Below are 13047 nucleotides of genomic sequence, written 5' to 3'. Positions count from 1 at the left end.
GTGTCTCTAGGCAAGCCATTTTACAACTCTCAGCCTCAGTTTTCTCAGGTTTTTCAGGATCAAATGAAATAACTTACACAAAATACTTTGTAAAGTCTAAAGTGCTATTTAAAGCTAGCATTATTATTATTATTATTTTAAAAGTTTCTACTAGAAGGAGCTAGGCAGAAGACAAACTGGTTATTTCAAAGTTCCTTTCCTATAAAAATTGCTAGATAATATCAATAGCCAACTAGAAAGTTATGTAGAATAGAAGTTGAAGTCATTACTATGGGCAATCAATTACTAACTATAACATTTACAAGGAAAGTAGAGAGCTAGGGATACCTTGTAACATGATGGCCAAAGTAGACTATCCCTTCTGCAAAGCAGTCTTCTTTTTTGTAAAAAAGAAAAAAAGGGGGAGGGATCATTTAACACCACTGCCTTGCAAAAAAAACAACAAAAATCAAAAATCAAAAAAAAGCATGAAGGTGTGGGGTTGGAACAAAAAAAGAGAGAGAATGTTTAACAACACTAGAATTATAGGTCCATTATTTTCTGAGAATAGAGTGACCAGAGGATAATCAGATGATGCCCAACAAGAATGGTAATTGAACTTGAAAGCATCTTGTAGCAGTCAGAAGTGAATTTTATGTAAGTCCATCTTTTATTTTTCATTTGGGGTTTGTATGTTTTTGTGAGTGAGAAAAGAGGACCAAGCAAAATCAGAAACAGAGACAATGTTGTATAACCAACAAAAAAGTCAGCTCCATAATCAAGAAAACTTGGACTGAATTCTTGTCTGATACATACTAGCTACAAAGTCCTGGGATTGTCACTTAATGGCTGAGTACCCCTAAGACTCCCTAAGATTATGAAAAGAAAATGCAAATATGATCCCCATTGGAACAAAAAATAGATAGATGGGTGAATGAATTGAATAGACAGATAATAAGTGATTGATTAGTTATAGATGATAGAAAAGTTAAGCATGATAGATACAAAGACAGATATATCAATAGGAGACAGACAGACATGTTACCTTTCACTTAATTTAGATTATTTTCATGATATACCATAAAATGTCCAATGTATATAACAAGCCTTAAGTAAAATGTGGCAAGAATTTATATAATTCAGTTGCCAATTCTTTCAAATTCCTAGGCCTCATTAGAAGGAACTGGATTTCTTAGTCCTCTTGACTTGGGGATAGATGTTCTCTACCAATTCCCAAATGGTGGTTTAAATTGTGTAATAGCCTATTTTCATTCAGTTCAGGAAGAGATGGGACAATTAGGTAAATGCTAAACTAAATGCTTCAAGTATAGCCATAGTCTTCTATTTCTCCTCAGATTTGCATTGATTACTTGTTAAACTGGGTATTCCTATTTTCTTCCAAACTAATAAAATGGAAGACTTATCTTCCATTTCAAATGATAACCCCTAGAGGAATTTATATCATGTTGGTTTTTGAGGGAAATTATCAAATTTCTGCAATATTGTATTAATACATACTATAGAGGGTTAAGTGTTTGCTACATACCATGACCTGGGCATATTGAGAATGTGATAATATTTATTAATAACAGGAACACTTATCACCAAGGAAAATATTGAAGCTGTAGAATTAATATTTGGTGATGTCTAACTAATACAAGAGAATAATTTATTTTTAAAAATAGGTAAATCAAACCATGGAACAGAACTGTATCTGGAGAGAATGAATTTATATATTCCAAACTTAGCTCCTTTTGTTTTGATACTCCAAGGACATGTTCTCTAGAAAATCCTGGAAGAAAGCCCACTTACTGGTAATTCACAAGAGGTAAAATAACATATGAGTTATTAAAAGGTCTTTCCGCAGAACTGGGATTAATTTCCATATCCCATAGGAGCCCATATGCAGTCTGTTATCACACAAATGGAGTTTTTGGTGGGTGGGTTAAAAATTAGTTACCAAAATTAAATTAAAAACAACTGAGCCATAGAAGAATCAGCCATATTTTTTTATTTTAAACAAAAGCTAGAAACCAGGTAGGAAAAAGAATTTCAGTCATACAGGATTTGTTTTATACCTCCTTAAGTATTGAATATCCTCTGGTGAACATACATTCACATGACTTCTAATTCAGACTTGGTGTTCCATCATTATTCATGGTGTATATTTCCTCTTAAAGAAGAATATTTAGAAAAATTCCTTAGATGACTACTTAGGGGAGGCTATAATTCTATTTTTAACTTAGAAATAGGAAATGGTGACTAATTCTTGGAGGCAAAATTTTTTCTAAAAGTCTTAATGCAGTTTTAAGCTACTTAAACTATTAAAGTTGAAAAATTTTATGATTTGGGAAAATTTTGAGATACTTTATATATAATAATATAATATGTATATTTTATATATGTATAAAATGATGACTGTAAATATGTACAAAATGATGACTGTAAATACTTCTGCATACATCAAAGTACTATAAGAATGTCAGATATTATTATTACATATACATATTGTTATATACAACAATAGAATAATGATAACAATAATAACATTTATATTATTTTTTAAGATTTGCAAAGCACCTTACAAATATTATCTCATTTTATCCTCACAATAACTTTGGGAGGTTGGGCTGTCATTTTATAGATTAAGCAGAAAAAGGTTAAATGACATGTCCATATAACTATATATATATATATATATATATATATATTTATGTAATATATAATATGTAATAATAATATCTGACATTCATGTACTTATAGTACTTTGATGTATGTAGAAGTATTTACAGTCATCATTTTATCTGAAGTGAGAAACCTTACTGAGGGAGATACTACAAGTATTCTTTTTCCCATTTTCTTTGAGAAAACTGAGGTTTAACGGTTAAATGATTTACACATAGTCTCTTAACACATGTCAAAGTTAGGATTTGAATTCAAATACATTATCCAGTGTGCCTCACTGCCTCACTGCCTCTATACTTGTGTTGGATATGGAGCCACTGCACTTGGGATAATTACATTTTAAACATTTATGTATTAAGTATATCGAGCTGCAAATTGTAGAAGATTAAAGACAATTTTTACATATATCTCATCTATTTTTTATAGCATAAAACACTAAACTTAATAATAAACAAATACTATAATCAGCAAAAATATATTTCACTATCTGTATTGACTGGGTTTTGTTAAATAAAAAGCAAATTGTAGTTAGTTGACATTAACACAGTTGGAAGGCTCTCTTGATACGTAATTTATTTTAAAAATCTTAGCCATCTAAAAACTATAGATTATAATCCTACCAACAGTAGCAACACTTGTTTAAAAAACTTTAGAAAACATGCATGTCATAAGAAAGAAAGATAGACCTTGCAATTTACTACATTGGAAACCCTGTAAATAATGTCTTTAAAAAAAAGGAATTTCTTTCTGTCAGTGACTCAAAACCTTGTGTTTTTACACCCACCCCACAATGATTTTTTTTTTTGGCCACCTTGCTCTTCAGGGATTTCTTTGTTTGTATTATATGGGACTCTGGAATCAAATATCATGAAACAGGAGTTATTTTTATAACATTTTTATCTTTAAGGATAATAATAAAGCACTCTAGGTTGATAATGCCACAATGCCATGTACATATATATGATGATTGCTTGTTTCATCCAGCACTGGTATGCTTCTTCCTCCACCTTCCTCCATGGGGGAAAAAGTAGCCCTTTCCTTCACCAAAAAAAAAATCCCTTAAGGATAAGAATTTATATGGGGGGGGGTGTTTTCTCATTTAGTCTATATATTTGTCTCTTTTGTAGAGTCCTCACTTATTTCTTCTCTTCTTGACTTTGAAAGTCAAGATACTTGTGACTCTTGGTCAAGTATTCTATTATCTCAAATTATTTGTCTCTAAGATCTAATAAGGTTGATCAAAGCATAATAATAAGAGCGATGATAACAATAATAACATTTATATTGTGTTTTAAGATTTGTAAAGCACCCTACAAATATTATCTCATTTTATCCTCACAATAACTTTGGGACGTTGGGTTGTCATTTTATAGATTAGGCAGAAAAAGATTAAATGACATGTCTAGGATAACATAGCCCAGATAATAAAAGTCCGAGGTCAAATTTGAATTCAGAGCTTCCTAATTCCAAGTTTGGGCATCAATGTAAATGTATCACCTATCTACAAACAAATAAGCTTATTAAGAATTTTAATGGGGTATAGTGGAAAAAAGTACAGGATGTGGAATGAAAGAAAGGTGGTTCAGATACCACCTTGATATTTAATATGGCAATGATCTTATGCAGATCACTCAATCTCACTTTTCTTATCTATAAAGTTAGGAAATTATTTTGGATGAGAATTTCTTAGCTTTTTATGTTATGGATCCCTTTGACACTCTTAGAGAAACCTAGTCCTTCCTCTCTGACTATTCCCTGGGCCTGGAACATTCTCCCTCCTCTGCTCTGACTGCTGACCTCCCCCTCTTAATTCTAGTACCTTCTTTCTGTTAATTATTTCCTATTTTTTCCCAAATAAAGCTTGCTTCATATATATATATGTGTGTGTATATGCTCTGTCATTAAATTGTAGTCTCTTTGAGGGCAGGGACTTTCACTTCTTTTTGCATCCTCCGTGCATAGCACAGTGCTTGATACATCAAAAAGCACTGTTTTATAAATCTTTATAAATTGATTTTCAAAATAATATTCTTAATTGCACAAATGAAAGGACAAAGGAAATCAAATATATTGGAGGACTCCAAGTCACAAACCACTGTTCTGGATGGCTCCCAAACTATGATTATAGAACTAGAGGAGATTTTTTCTTTCCTATACAGAGCTATCAAGGGGAAAATCATAAGAAAAAAGCATCTCTCTGCTTTGGCACATGAACCATGGTAGACCTGAGGGGATAGGCTAGGATAGGATTTCCATTTTGTAGAAGTTCAAATTAGTGCTGCTTTCAAGATACTAGCACCTTTTTGGTGTCCTTGGGATGTTTTACCCAAGCCTAGCACTGTGGAAAAAATAAGGATAGAGTTAATTTTTTTTTATTTGGAAAGATTTAGCATTAGGGTGAGTTGTCCTAGCAAAATTTCCAGCAATTTGTTTTTTTTAATAGTTTCTAGTAGTAAATGTTAGTCCTTTGGAAAAAAGAGATTAAAAAGTATAGATGACAATCCTTTTTTTTTTTTGAGGAGTAAAAGGGTGGAGCATTGAAATAAGAGTAAATAGAGCTTGAGAATATTTTATCTGTTCATTTGTAGCTGATGGAGCATGGAGCCTGCTTTAACATTTCCAGACCTCTTGGAAGCAAAAGATGGTCAAGCTGGCCTCCCATTCTGCTCTCTCATTTGCTTACAGTTTTGTTTCTTCCTGAGAGAAGCTAGGTACTTTCTCTGTCTTTATATTTTCTCCCAGGTGGTAACAGGCCTGTTAAGTTTCCATCTTCATCTGGGATTCCATTTCAGTTCCTATCTTATCAGTCTCTTTTTTCCTATTTTGGTGATATATGTCAACCATAGCAAATGGTATTTCTTTCCAATTTTACAGGCCTACAGTTGTACAGTACGATTTAGCAGACTCCCTGTCTTAGAGACCTTCTATGTCCAATAAATATCAAGAATAACTTTTAGACATTTAGCTTTATCTATGACTGTTTTTTTTCCTAGATTTAAATCTTTATTTTTTTCCTCTTTTTGTCAGTCTCTGTGTGTCTTTTGTTTCTCTAGCTCTGTCTCTCTATCTGTCTATCTCGCTGACTCTATTTTTCATACACACATACTTTTTTGGAGTCCTTTTAATAACTAGGAGTAATATTGCTTTTAGAAAAAATCAAATTTCTTATTTCTGCCTCTGATTCTCTACTTTTTTTTTCTTTTTAAACTAATGTCTATACTTCTTCTCTGTACCATTTATTCAGAATCTTAGGTACTCTGTGGGTTGTTAGAAATGATGCCAAGAAGCCCTTCCATGAGACTGTCCAGCTTGCTATGGAAAAGTTTGTTAAGTTTTCATTAAAACTGCCAGTCTCCATAGCAAATAATATGGTCATTGTTCTTCCAGAAAGGAACGGCTTGTGTTTAGGTTTGCCATGTTTTCCACTCTACAGCAAAAGCAGGAGAGAAATCTCTGCCAAGCTAAGGAAGCCGAATAAAATTTACAAGCAGTTTCTTCAGCGAGGGAGCCAGCTGAACTCACAGTACCCACTCTCTAAGGCTGAACAAAATCATATCTGTTCTTATAATTACGTGACAAATTATCACTTCCGTGTGTGTTTCTAAAAGAGTGCTGAGGTAAGGAAAGCCCTGAACCCAGGGAAATTGGAAGGATAAGGCAGTGTCCAGATAGCCTTAGAGTCTCCAGAGCAAAAAAGGAGCAAGGCTCAGGAACAGCTTGGTAAAAGCCAAAACTGCCAGGTGGGCTGATTTATACTAAATAAATAGAAGTGCCTGCAGAACTGCTCTTCACCTATACTGAAAAGGGTTTAGAATTCAGGGCTGAAGTTTCTCTGCCCTAGAGGTCAGCATGAACACATGGTCACTTAGTGGAAGCAGTTTCAAGTACTCAGTCCCATTATCGTCAATAGACTTTCTTAAGGCTAGGCAGAGGAGGACACAAATCATCCATTCTGAGAATTTTAAGAGAGCTTAAAGGTCATTTAGCCTAGCCCTTACCTGAAGTATTATTCCTCTCCACCAGGTCTCTGGCAGTGGTTGCTTAGCCTTTGCCTGAACAGCTCAACAACAAGGAATTCATTACTTCATAAAGTAAAGCCATTCCCCACCTCTGTTCTTTAAAAACAACTCTGATTGTAAGGAAATTATTCATCACATTGAGATGAAATCCTCCTTAGAATTCTGCAACTCCCTGTGACTTCCATCTGTTGTGTCCCTGAGATTAAGCAGGATAAATTAAATCTCTTGTGATACCCCTCAAATATTTGAAGGCAATGACTATGTTATCCCAAAGTCTTCTCTAGTCAGTGTTAAATACTCCCAGTTACTTGACTTCATCCTTAGGAGACCAAGTTTTGAGCCCTTCTCAAGATCATGCTCAAGCTTGTTAAAGTCCCTCCTAAAATATAGAGTCAAAACCAAGATAACTAGAGACTTTGTCCGACCAGGGTAGAATATAAGTATTCTATGACTCATTAGGGGCACTTCTATTTAAACAATCTGGAATCACATTAGTGATCCATGTCACATTCATATTGGTGTGACTTTTTTAGGTACCCATGTCGCATCCACATTGCAGTTCAATACCTCCCCCCTCCCAGGTCTTTTTCAACTTGTTATGTCAACTTTGCCTCTTCCTCATATACTTGTGGTGTCTATTTCTTGATTACATTCAAAATTCTACATTTCTCCTTAATTATTCTTTATGCAACTTTTCTCTTTTGAAATTACCTTATATATGCAATGTTTATTAATCATATACATATTGTATTCTTTCCTCTTCCCTCCACCATATATCCCATTAAAATGGTAGATTATAATCTCCTTGAATTCAGGGAAGATTTTGTTTTTGCCTATAGCTTCCAGCACCCAACACAGTACCTTGCCCATAAAAGGTACTTGGTAAATATTGAATGGACTGAATTGAATGTTTCATTCAACTTAAATCAAATTGTCCAATTCAGTTCATCTCAGAGGCAGCAAGGTGGGACAGTGAGTAGAGTTAGCATGGAATTGGAAAAACTTGAGTTCAAATCCTTTCTAGCTATATGACTCTGGGCAAGTCACTTAATTTCTACATGCCTCAGTTTCTTCAACTATAGTTGAGAAATAGCACTTAGTTCATATGAGAATCAAATGAGATATTTTTCAGGCACTACCTCACTTAGTTCATATGAGAATCAAATGAGATATTTTTCAAGCACTATGTAGGAGACACTTAATAAATATTTGTTTGTTCTTTTCTTGGATTCTTGCATACTCTTCTGCTTACCATCTTATCATTTTCATAAGCTTTCAGGATCTTAGTTCTATCTTTTAGCATAATAACTATTTTTCCTAGCTTCCTGACACATAGAAATTTACTAAAAATGCCATCTATCAGTCAGTCATTGATTTTTTTAAACATTGCTGTAATAGGGCAAAAGACAGATACCCAGGGCACACCATCAGAGACTTCCCTCTTGACCCAGATGATGCCTATCTGCTGGCACCTAACTGCCTACTATCTTTTGCTCTTGCTTCACTGTCAGCCAATCTTCCTTTCTAGTCATCAATTTACCAGATGATATATTAAAAGTCACTTCTTATAGAGAAGTCATAATTGGTTAATGTGCCCTATCCTGCTGATGCCTGTTTCACATCCCCTTCACTTTTGAGTCTTCATGAATGTAATATTATGTGATTTATAGCTGTATAACTTCACCAGTGAATATTAGTGTTAAGAAAAATACACTTTTGTTCCAGGTCAGAGCTTAAGACTGTGAAAGTACTAATCAATTTCTCAAATGCTATTACATCATACATGTTCCTTCTACTGTCTCAGCTCTGGCCAGCTCATTGTCCAGCTATCATGTTCCCTCCTATTAGATTGGGAACCCTTTGAAAGCAGCAAATGTCTTGTTTTTCTTTTTGTTATCCCCATAATTTACTTACAGTGTTTGTTCCTTCTAAATACTTAAATACTTTTTTCCTTCATTCCTTTATACTTAAAGATCAACTTTGTGGAATGTTCATCTAACTGCCTGCTTTTATTATGGACAGTAGATGTTCTTCATCCTTTATTCATTTGGTTTTCTTCATATGTATTTTTAAGCCTTTTTTTCTTTGGCATGGTTGTGAATCTCATTGAAGAAATTATATGGTATGCCAAGATTTAATGTATTCAGTACAATGTCATCTTCTAACAGGAATATCCACAGACCCTCACTATCTATAGTGAATCCCTTTTTCATTGAGGAAGAAAGGCCTTAGTTTGCCAACCCATGATATAGACTTGACAAAGACCATCTTCCATGACAATTGCAAACATCTTTGTATAAACATTCATCTTCTAATATGCCTCACTTAGTATTGATAATTGGAGAATCACTGAACAGTGTCATTCATGGAGAGATATTTTGGTTGAAGGAAAGCCTTTAAGGATATGAGTTGTTATACAAAAGAAATTTTTGTTGTTGTTTTAATGATACAATAAAAAAAAATAGACCCAGCAAGATATTGTATTTTCCTTCCTTTTACATAACTGTGGCTTCCTGAAGATATTCTGTGGAAAATTGACATTTCTATGAACCTTAATATTTATGAAATGCTTCATATAGACTTATAGATTTAGAGCTGGGAGGAACCTTGGAAATCACCTATCCAACCTCTTAATCTTACTGGAAACTGAGCCCCAGAGAAATGAAATAACAACCCAGGTTGCACCAGAATTGGGGAACAAAAGTGAGATTTAAATGCAGGACTTTGACTTCAGAGCCTATGTATGGAAGTAACAGAAATCACCATAATATTCATATCCTTTCTCATTTGAACCTCACAACTTTGTCTGAGGCAAGTATTGTATATATCATTACACTCATTCTTTAGTTGAAAAAACTAAAGCTCACAAACTTTAATACTCATAGTTACACAACTAATAACTGTCAAAAAAAAGGATTTCAAACCTGGGTGTCTCCCAACTCCAAGTATGTTGTCCTCCTACTATGTTGTCCTCTCTCTCGTTTCTTATTAAAGATAACATTCAAGATATATAGGAATAAAGCTTCTGAATAATCCACAAGCTTTTGAATTCTTTCATTATTTTTCACTTATAATCATAGTTTCCACCAAATTTTGCTTTCATTCTAATTCTAATTTATCTGGCATTTACTAAATGACTACTATGTTCCATGTACTTTTCTTGGCATTGGGGAAACAAAAACAAAGCAGTCCCTGCTCTCAGAGAGCTTGTAGTCTACTTTTCTTTATTGTGATCACTTTTGCATTGAAGTCATCACATCTCAGTGTGCATTTGTTTTAATTTGGAGGACCTTGCAAAGCTCCATATAACGTTTTTCCACCTCTTTAATGCAATGCAACAAATATTGGCAGATAAAGTTACAGTTACTCCATGAAGTTATTTTTCCTTATACTCAAGATGAGAATACAAAAAATAATGATATCTCTTGTAGTTCTGACCATGTCATCCTCCCTTCTGTCATAGCCACTTCCCTACATACTCAATTCTTATCAGGGCTCCCTGTTATTCTAGGATAAAATACTAGCTGTGTATAATTGAAAAGTGGTAAAAAAAAAACCAGTGTATATCAATTATGTAACACTGATAGCTTTTCACAACCTGACCATTTTTTATATTTTTAGTCCTCATACATGTAAAGTCCCTTCCTTGTCCTCTGTGTTCCAATTATGGTAATCAAAATCTGTTCCTTACATACATTCCACTCTATCAGATGACCTGGATCCCAGTTTCCAGGGTGTGATGTTAATTTCTGTGAATCTCAGATTTTTAATCTATAAAATGGGCATAGTCATACTTATATTACCTACCTCACAAGTCCATTGCAAAAATCAAATAAGATAACTTTTGTAAAGGTAAGTTATGATGATTACTATAGAGCAAGCCCTTAAGGCGTGATTTTGTGTTGGATATTTTTATAACCCCCATAACACCTACCAATGATATGCATACAAGAGATGCTAGTAAGTATTTTTGAATGAATGATCTTGAATTAATTAACATAAAGTATAAGACAATATCATTAACTGCTGAAATATATAGAATTATAGACTGTAGGGGTTCATAGAAGAGGTAGATAAAAAGGGCTCAAGTAGCGAATGGAAGCTTTATAGAATAAATGAGAATCGAGCTGGATCTTGTATGATTGCTAAGCTATAGAGAGGAAGCAGAGAGAAGGGAGGGTTAATAGTGACTGACTATTATGTATGCTATGAGTGGTGAGTTCCTTTTTCTTTTTTTTAACCCCCCTGAGTCTGCAATCCTGATCTCCCACCCTCAATGAAAGGATCGCTATGGTTCCATTAGTCCTTATTAAATTGGAGCTATAATTAGCAAATTAGACAGATGATAGATAGATAAATAGATGAATGATAGATAAATATAGTAGCCAAATAGAAGCAACCTCTTCCCAAAGCTGCTTACAAACTGCTCCTAATTCCCTTCCTCACCACACCTCAGCATAGTAGAAATCAAAAAAAAAATTGAAAAAAATGAAGGGAATTCTGGAGACATGCTCCTCCATAAGAGTTTTGCAATTTTCAGGGAGAACTGGTATGGTACAGTGCAGAGAGTGGTTGGGAAAGCAGTTTGTTCTCTGCTAATGATAGCTATGGATTCTGAAATGAGGCACAGCAGGTGGGACAGTAGCACTCAATTTTCAAAATGTGTGCCCTAAAACGTGTTTGCTTAAACCTTGTCTCTACCACCCTTTAGGGGCCTCTACATCCATCAAATCCAGACCCCAGGAAGGAAATTCAAGGCTCCCATTTCTCACCAACACTTTTTTTAAGCCACTACAATTTATCAGTTACCTTGGAGTTTCAGTTCCAAATTCCATGAATGGCTACATCCAAGCCCCTCAGGTTTTCTGAAAAAACAAAGCAAAACATTGTGTTTGTACAGGCCCAAATAAGTTTGAAAAAATGGTATGGAAATCTCTGTATTCATGAGTAATATTCTGAAGTCATGGGGCATCAATTACCTAGCAAAAATAAGGCTAAATTAAAGGCAATAAGGATGCCAGATAAAAGTGTTGTACTTAGAGAAATCTATGGCAGTTGTGTGAAGTACAATGGTCCAGAGTGATGGAGTTGGGGTCTGAAGTCTATATCAGATGCTTATTAGTCAGATGGAACAGATGAATCAATTTCTCTGGGTCTTATTTATCTCAAATTTAAAACAGGAATAATAATAGATATATAGATTAATAGATTAATAAGATTAATAGATTAATAATATTAATAATAATAATAGATTTCACAGAGTTCTTGTGAATTAGCATAGCAGTTGTAAAGATCAAATAAGATTTTATACACAGAAACATATACAAACATATATAGTGTCTTGGAACAGTTTTCTGTGCTTTGGAATTACCAACTATGCTTGGAATCACCAAACCAGTAAAGTTACTGGGAGAATTTTAGAACTGGCTGATAAGACATCATCTATGCCAGAGGTATCCCACACTGGACCAAGGGCTACATACATGTGGCCCAGAACATTCCCTAGTGTAGCCCAATACGTTTTTAATGTGTTGATGTATTAATTTTTAAAAAATAAATATATAAAGTTAAATACATTTTATATTTGAGTTTGGCACCAGTAATCTAGACTTTATAATCCCCATTCATTTTATAGATGAGGAAATAGATCTAGAAAGTAATTTGTCCCAGATTACATAGAAGTTATTGCATTCTAACCTGTGTCTGCTTCCAGTTACATAGTTGTAGTTTCAAAAAATACTGTTTTGGTAAACCAACAATGAAACACCCAAAATTTTCATAAAGATGCTTCCTTGGATGATTTTTTGAGAAGTTGAAGAAAAAGATAAGCAGGCAATCAAATGCAGATCTTTGTAGAATCTTATCTTGCTTATGCAATTGAATGTCCATTTTGTCTCTCTTCCAGAGTTTTTTTAAATATGTTAAAATGAGATTAAGAAGATGTGAACCTCAGTCAGAGCTCACATCAAATTAACCCCCTCAGAGGGTTTTAGCATGCATTTTTAAAGCTGATGCCTAGTGAATGAATGATTGACCAGAAGTTCCCAGTCCCATGATCCTCTTGTCATCCTCCTCCTTTTCATCATCATCATCATCACCATCATCATGATCATCATCAATTTTTATCATATGGAAAGTCAGTAATCAAAATGTTCAAGTCGCCTGAGTAAGGGAATTCCCCAAATATCACAAAGATAAATGTGGCACAGTTTTGAATTAACCAGACTTTTACAAAGAAGTAACAGGGTCTTTAGGTCCAATGTGTTTTGCTTCCCATGTAATTCAATCGCTGGTTATTTCATTCCCCCATTTGATTTGATTAAAATCTCAGCAACCAAATCATTTGTATTGTAAATCTCACAAC

At 34.1% G+C, this 13047-nt stretch overlaps 1 protein-coding gene and 1 long non-coding RNA gene across 2 annotated transcripts in view; one reads left to right on the top strand and one right to left on the bottom strand.

The window, feature by feature from the left end:
• Positions 1–13047, top strand: part of NPAS3 (neuronal PAS domain protein 3) — a 1122614-nt gene that overhangs the window by 705144 nt on the left and 404423 nt on the right.
• The window catches only part of LOC141522175 (uncharacterized), a 122709-nt gene continuing 114163 nt past the window's right edge, over positions 4502–13047 (bottom strand). Inside the window, exon 3 of the long non-coding RNA XR_012478146.1 lies at positions 4502–11548. This is a non-coding gene — a long non-coding RNA (uncharacterized LOC141522175). The remainder of the gene's footprint in view (positions 11549–13047) is intronic.

Source organism: Macrotis lagotis, chromosome 4, assembly GCF_037893015.1.
Source record: "Macrotis lagotis isolate mMagLag1 chromosome 4, bilby.v1.9.chrom.fasta, whole genome shotgun sequence".
Taxonomy (NCBI): domain Eukaryota; kingdom Metazoa; phylum Chordata; class Mammalia; order Peramelemorphia; family Peramelidae; genus Macrotis; species Macrotis lagotis.
Note: the sequence above shows the minus strand (reverse complement) of the source record. Positions and strands in the feature narration are given on the sequence as shown.